Below are 7,750 nucleotides of genomic sequence, written 5' to 3'. Positions count from 1 at the left end.
CGATCTGTTTCTTAAAATTGGGCATAAAACCCTAAAATCCTGACTTGATTCATCGATTAGCTGCTGTTGTTGATTCAAATTAGTTGTTCACGAAGCTCGAAAAAATATCCAGGAACTCAAATAACTCATCAATTTGATGTGATAACAGCTAGATCATTCCAGAGACCAAAGTGACCTTCGATATCAAACACGAGGATGTTCTTCAATTTTCTGAATTATTTGTTGTTGTTAATCATATGAATCTGATTGAATAAGCTTCGAATAACGTGAAGAATCATGTTTCTGATGTTAATTTGTACTGATAATCTCTTTTTTGATGTTTGAGAGGTTGAAGATAGAGATATAGATCGATGTATATATGTAATCAGGAGAAAACAGATTCAGTAATTGTTATTATTATTATTAGAAATTAGAAATAATTGTTATTATTATAAATTATAAGAATTTTTGCACCGGTGGTCCCTCGATTTTAGTGAAGAAAAGAGTAAAAAGACGAATTTACTCTCAAATGCAAGGCACATGGCATGACTTAACGGATTTTTTAACAGAAAGTTGACGGAGGGACGCGTAATCAAAAAAAGTGATAATAGAGAGACGCTGAAAGCCAAAAAAAACTTGAGGGACGCTGTTAGCTTTTTGGGGTAAAATGGAGGGACCAACGGCACAATTATTTCTAACAAAATTACATATATATATATATATATATATATATATATATATATATATATATATATATATATATATATATATATATATATAGGGGTAGGATCAAGAGGGAAGTAACCAATCGGGGGGAAACGGGGGGAAGCAAAATTTATTTTTATTTTTTTCGTTTTTTGAAAAAACTTAGTTCACGAACATTATAGATGAGATGAAAATATGAACATTTAGTAGAAACACTTTGTGATAAATGTTTTTATTTTGGCGGGAAAACGCTCGAAGAAGTAATATATAACAATTATCGTGTTTTTCGAGCGTATTTTGAGGTTTTAGCTATTGGGGTTTAGATATTAGGGTTTATAGGGTTTAGATATTAGGGTTTAGAAATTTAGGGTTTAGATTTAGGATTTAGATTGAGTTTTTAACACGAACGGTTTAGAGTTTAGAGTTTAGGGTTTAGGGTTTAGGGTTTTGTGTTTTGGGTTTATGGAATAAACCCAAAACACCAAACTGGTTTAGGGTTTTGGGTTTATGAAATAAACCCAAAACACCAAACCCTAAACCCTAAACCCTAAACTCTAAATCGGACTAAATTTTACTTCACAAAACATGAAGAAAAAAAACGTTCATATTCTTCACGAACAATATTATCTTAAATGTTATTTTTGTCGATCGTTTTCCCGCCTAAATAATAACATTCATCACGAAGTGTCTCTTCTAAATGTTTATATTTTCGTGTGATCTTGATGCCGGAAAAAAAATTCAAAAAAAAACGAAAAAAAAATTTTGCTTCCCCCGATTGGTTACTTCCCCATTGATCATGCCCCTATATAGGGGCAGGATCAATGGAGAAATAACCAATCGGGGGAAGCAGGGGGAGCAAAAAAAAAATTTCGTTTTTTTGGATTTTTTTTTCGCGCATCAAGATCACACGAAAATATGAACATTTAAAAAAGACACTTCGTGATGAATGTTATTATTTTGGCGGGAAAACGATCGACAAAAATAACATTAAAGATAATATTGTTCGTGAAGAATGTGAACGTTTTTTTCATGTTTTGTGAAGTAAAATTTAGCCCGATTTAGGGTTTGGTGTTTTGGGTTTATTCCATAAACCCATAACACCAAACCCTAAACCCTAAACCCTAAACTCTAAAACCCTAAACTCTAAATCGTTCGTATTAAAAACTCAATCTAAATCCTAAATCTAAACCCTAAATTTAAACCCTAAACCATAAATTTCTAAACCCTAATATCTAAAACCTCAACATACGCTCGAAAAGCACGATAATTGTTATATATTAATTCTTCGAGCATTTTCCCGCCAAAATAAAAACATTTATCACAAAGTGTCTTTATTAAGTGTTCATATTTTTGTCCAATCTATAATGTTCGTGAACAAAGTTTTTTCAAAAAACGAAAAAAAAGATTGCTTCCCCCTGCTTCTCCCCGATTGATTACTTCCCCCTTGATCCTACCACTATATATATATATATATATATATATATATATATATATATATATATATATATATATATATATATATATAAAAGACTAAGGTTCAAACAACATTGAACAAATCATAACGATCTCTAGTGAATGTAGATGGTCACATACGACCAAAATTCGGTGACACAAACAACGTTCGTTCTAAACAATATGAACAACACATTAGCACTATACGAATTACAAATGAAATGTCAAACAAATAAAACCCACCAAACCTAAGCGTAAAAACACAAACACATAACATGACCCCGTATCCAACTCCGCATCTCCACTCCTCAAAAACCGCCAATCCAAACTACTCACCGAGCAACCCAAGAACACCTAATCTGAGGCCTATTTACCGAAGTCAACAGAGTCAACAACGTCGGCAACAACATCAAGCCCACAAAAGACTCGGCAACGAGAAAAATACAATGAAATATCCGAACAAGCCACAACAGAAGAGTACCAAATGCAGAATCAAACCATAAAGGAGTCAGTCGTCTTCACCAAGTTTTCTAAGGACCTTTACAAACCCCCAGATTCAAACAGTCGTAGATTCAAGCAGTCAGCCAACAACAGTTAGCTTCCGCCAACAGCCACCAACAGCAACCACCCACCACCAGCAGCATCCAACCACCGCTAGCAACAACCGTTATCTTCTATTTGTCACCACCCGCAACCACCAAGAACCGGTAGCATCTTCTAGGAACCACCGAAGGCCGCCAACATCTGTCACCTACCCCTAGTAGTCGCCGGCAGCGGCCAGACTGTCGAGATCTGCCGGATTTCAGCACAAATCACACGCACAAACCACCTTAAGCATCGAACCTCAACCCGCTAGCACACCTGAGATCCACCCAATCGGGATGTATAGTTCAGCAAGAAACTTGTCGCCTACAACTGCATAGAAAAAGAAACCGGCACAGCAGCGTTAGAGGAACAACAAACCCGAAATCCACCCAACCCAAAACAAACAGGAAAGCCTATCCCTCACCCTGAAACCCATAAAGCACCCAAAATCTGTGCAAGCCACACAAATTCTCCGCCTGGTTGAAGATAAAGGAGCCGGAGAAGAAAACCGAGTCGTAGAGTGTTATTTACCTCTTAATTGAATGCTTCGTTGATGAATGCTGAACTATTCAATATTCAGCGCATTTGCTTTTTTATCTCTGAATGACATATGATACCGAATATTTCAGCGTTCAGTGCTGAACCATTCAAAGTTGAAGCACAATTTCAATCATTAAGCACCTAAGTTTTATGCCATATTTTTTTAGCGAGATTGAAATCACCGACAGGGACCACCAAAGGAGTTCCCACTTCCCACCACCCGATCATATTCGTTCCACGTTTCAAGGATGTTCTACCGAACAACTGTCATATGACAGGCTCTGCGTGTAGTCACCCTTGAGAAGCACCCCCTGAACAACTGTCATAGGACAGACTCAGACAGCAATGTCTCTAAATGACGCCATAACCAACTGCAAAGCAAATTGCATTATAAAATTCTCATGCGACCTCACGGACACCCAGAAGAGCGTTAACCACTAAGCTAACCAATAAGCTAAATGGAGATGGTTTAAGTTTTATGTAATATACTGCTTAAACCATATATGAACACTTATCAAACAAGTATTTTAAATTTTTGACAAAATTGCCCATTTCGTCCCTGTGTTTTTTGTTTTTTGCTTTTTGCTCGTTTCATCCCTGTATTTTATTTTTTGCATTTTCCATCCTTAAAAGCATTTTAAAGTCCCAATTTCATCCCTCACTCTAACGAAGGTTAACCGAGTCCGTTAACACTATTCACAGGGACTATTCACGTAATCTTTAACTAATTATATTACAAAAAAATCTTTTTCTCCCTCATGATAAACGAGTTTTTTTTACAACAGTGCTTACAAACATCCATTTTTAGCTACCTGCAACTTCTTTCATAATATATAACAAGCAGGTGGCCAACCGCGTGTTGCGGTGGTCACCTTGAAAGGCATTATCGCATTGTTGTCTATTACATGTGTGCTACAGCAGGTTGTATCGGCTATAAAATTTGAGATCTTTCAAGCACAAATGTATATCATCTATCAAAAATAAAAACGTATAAATTCAGCTATAATCAACTATAATAGGTTGTGAATCGAATTGAATAGATGGTCTCCTCCCTCCCTTTCTCCTACTACAAAACAACAAAAAGTATAGGTTAGTTCATAAAACGCAATTGCCGCACGTAATAAAGTATATAATGTTTTGGCCAACCTCCCAACCCATACATTTTGTCAAAATAGCATTGACAAACACCCTGGTACATGAGTAAAAGCAGGTCTGGTGTATCGCATTGGTCAATATTCAAACATTTTGTCTTAACATGCTGTAACATGTACAAATTTAAAACTATGTTGTCATGTAATTTATTGTTCTAATAATTTACGGTTCTAATTCTAATATCAGAACCACACATCAGCTTCAAACATTTTGTCTTAAATCAACATGTTGTAACAAAAGTACCTACTAATTGCATAATTGGACAACATTCAGAGACGAAGTTAGTTTAAAATAGGATGCGAAATCTGAGAACACATATAAAAATCTACAAATGAAGCTACAAACACCGTCTAAAAAGAATATTGGTAAAAAAAATAACTTGATAAACAAAAGCATAACATTACCTGGAGACGGATGCTGAATCAAATACCCTGAAAAGCTCGTATGACCTAAAAAGAGGAGTACACATGTCAACAAAAAGTCTAAACACAAAAACATATATCCAAAGTACCTACCAATTACGTATTTGTTTAACAACTATGTTGCTCCTTTATTTTGAGTTCTTTGCTGGCTATACCTGTATACATTCAGTTAGTGCATTTGTTCAAGTAATACTTATAGCTGAAATGTGTACATGATGAGAATTTGTTGGTTCCGCGAACAAAAGCTCTTTTTGCATGTTGTCGTTCTGCTTCAGTGTGATCAACAGAAGAAGCACCACTTTTGATTTTCAATAGGAACATATATATGTAGTAGTTGATCAGCGGCAACATCTTGGGTGGTTGATACACGAACATTCATAAATATTACACTTGGATTACAAAGCTTGCAACAAAGAAATCAGTATTTACTTTACTGTTATTCAGTATAGCAACATTAAATTAGAAAACCTAAACCATACCGTTATCAGAGAAAGTGTGCTTAGGGCTAACAATAGCTGATGATAATTAAAATTTATAATATGAAAAGAAAGGGATTATTACCATAAATCAAATCTTGATAAATTATTTCTCATAGTTCTTGTAGTAGGCTGTAAGATTGAATGGGTTTGAAAAACACATTCCAGATTACTAATAGTATGATCAATGGAAAAGCTTGTCTGATCGCTAGCTGGAAAAAAAAAATTAGACAACAAATATAAAGTCCCGTTAAAAATTTAAAGTAAATAGGATTTATAATTACATGTTACCTTCAGAAGATGAAAAACTGTTAGAAACGGGCACAATGGGCACACCAAAGACAACGTCATTCTGGTAATCAAATACAACAATGGCATCTCTTTCAAGTCCGTCTTGATATGACAAAGGAAAAGTTGATGCAGAAACAGGAGGAAATTTTAGTACAAAATAATTGCAAAATAAATAACGATCATGAAAAATTTGCAAAAAGTGGCTTACCCGCCTTTTTGCTTCATGACCTTTATACAAAGGAGCTACATCAATAATGAAAAAAAAACATATGAATAAGCTACAAAAATGGTACAGAAGAAGTAAATTAGAATTTTAGTATGCTTAAATGCAACATAAATAACAAAAAATAGAGAAAAGAAATACGTTACCGTTGACAGGAAAGAACGCCAACTACAAAATCAGGCACATAAGCTAAATACACTTTAGCCTCTAGTATTCCATCAGCTTCGTTCGGTTTCAGACCGTGAATCATAACTGTCGGTTCCATATAGAGTAGAAGCATTGTCTATTAGAAGTTGATCTCAAACAATTTTTTTTGAACATCTTTCAAATTGCTATTAGAGTATTTATCTGCTTATTGCTATTCAGAGTAAATCTAACTTTAATCTATACAAACCCAAACACAACAGAGTTTAATTAAAACCCTAACCTGTGGTTGTTCTTCATGTTCATCATGAGACGAAGAAACCTGACTTCTTCTCCACATGTAAAGCGGAATTAACGCAACTATAAGAAGCATTGAAATGATTGCCACAAATACATCCTCCATTTTGTCTGCTCAAATTAACAATATTAGATTTCAATTAGTTTCCGTACAATCAACTGTAATCGATGGTGCATTCACCTGGATCAATTAAACTACAGTAAACTTCAATAACGGAATTATAATCAAGTAATTATAAGTTGTGTAGCATATACAAAACAATTAATCATAAGTACAGCATATTTAATGAATTATGAAGAATAAATAAGTATACGGACGAACAATATTACAAATCTTACCTTCATACAATCACCGCAAACAAAGAAATTAGCAGTAGGAGGTTATGAAATTGAGTAGTAGCTCTGTCGTTTTGATTATGAGCTTCAGAAAAGGTTTCGCCCAATTTGGCAGAAACGTGTTCGGGTAAAAGCGGCAATCGGATCCATCGACCGGGTTTTGTAGCAAATGGCCACTGGAGGGCATGATTTTTTTGGCGACGGATTTTTTGGCCATCGGTTGTAGAAGCAGGAAAAAGTAGATGAAGAGGAGAATGATGTGTGACGATGAAAATGGAGGTAGAAGCGTGTAGGAGGAGTATGAAACCCTAGGACGCAAAATGACGAAAGCACCCTTTTTGAATTAAAAAATGGAGTCGATAGGTACTCAATTGTAATAAGTAGTAATGGTAAATAGTAACTAGTAATAGTAATTAGGCCATATTGAATCCTGGCCCAATCCTGCTAATTTGAATACACTTTTAAAAGAAATACAGCAACTTAAAATTACTAAAAAAAAAAAAAAAAACCTACATGACGAAATTGTTGACGCCATGCTGAAGTCAGCCGGGTACTATTCCTAACTGTCGGCTAATATACTTAGAACACCCCTATCGTTAGTTACTCGTCCGTTACCCGCACATTACCCGTAACTAACCATAGGCACGGGCTCATTACCCGCTTTAGTTACCCGCATTCACCATGGATTTAACGGAAGTTTTAAGTTTAGTTATAGGAATTGTGGGTCAAGTGGCTTTTTATTGTTGGACTTGATGCTTTATTGCTTGTACGTTGTATATTAAGAGGAGTATTGTTTTAGCCATTATAGGGATTGTTTAATTATGAGTTAGTTATAGGATATTGGTGTTGATGTGGCGCTGATGTGAAAGATTAAGATGATGAATAGTTTAGTTACGATAGGGAGTGGCCTTATTGTTAATTGTTAATGTTAATAATAAAATAATAATAATAATAATTATTATTATTATTATTATCATCATCAAACACTAATCTAATCCTAAAATAAAACTAAACATACCTTCAAATTGCTAACACACTAATCCCACACTCGTCTTCTCTAATTACCTCTCCACCTTCAGCAACAACAAAACTAGAAAAACCATATTTGTTGTTTCGGTGAAGACAAAATTAACAATCTCGAATTCACT

At 34.9% G+C, this 7,750-nt stretch overlaps 1 long non-coding RNA gene across 3 annotated transcripts; it reads right to left on the bottom strand.

Annotated features, from left to right (window-relative positions):
* Positions 1–4,014: 4,014 nt before the first annotated feature.
* LOC139895703 (uncharacterized) lies at positions 4,015–6,849 on the bottom strand. Of its 3 annotated transcripts, none has more exons than XR_011775986.1 (9): positions 6,606–6,849; positions 6,253–6,377; positions 5,972–6,077; positions 5,811–5,845; positions 5,603–5,704; positions 5,397–5,523; positions 4,929–5,238; positions 4,818–4,862; positions 4,015–4,327 (listed from the first exon to the last, which is right to left on the bottom strand). It is a non-coding gene; the product is annotated as an uncharacterized lncRNA (long non-coding RNA). The 3 variants fall into 3 exon arrangements; XR_011775987.1 differs by having other exon boundaries at positions 4,929–5,186; XR_011775985.1 differs by having other exon boundaries at positions 4,929–5,523.
* Positions 6,850–7,750: the final 901 nt, after the last annotated feature.

The sequence above is a fragment of the Rutidosis leptorrhynchoides genome, chromosome 3 (assembly GCF_046630445.1).
Source record: "Rutidosis leptorrhynchoides isolate AG116_Rl617_1_P2 chromosome 3, CSIRO_AGI_Rlap_v1, whole genome shotgun sequence".
Lineage (NCBI taxonomy): Eukaryota > Viridiplantae > Streptophyta > Magnoliopsida > Asterales > Asteraceae > Rutidosis > Rutidosis leptorrhynchoides.
This window is presented reverse-complemented; position numbering and strand designations above follow the sequence as displayed.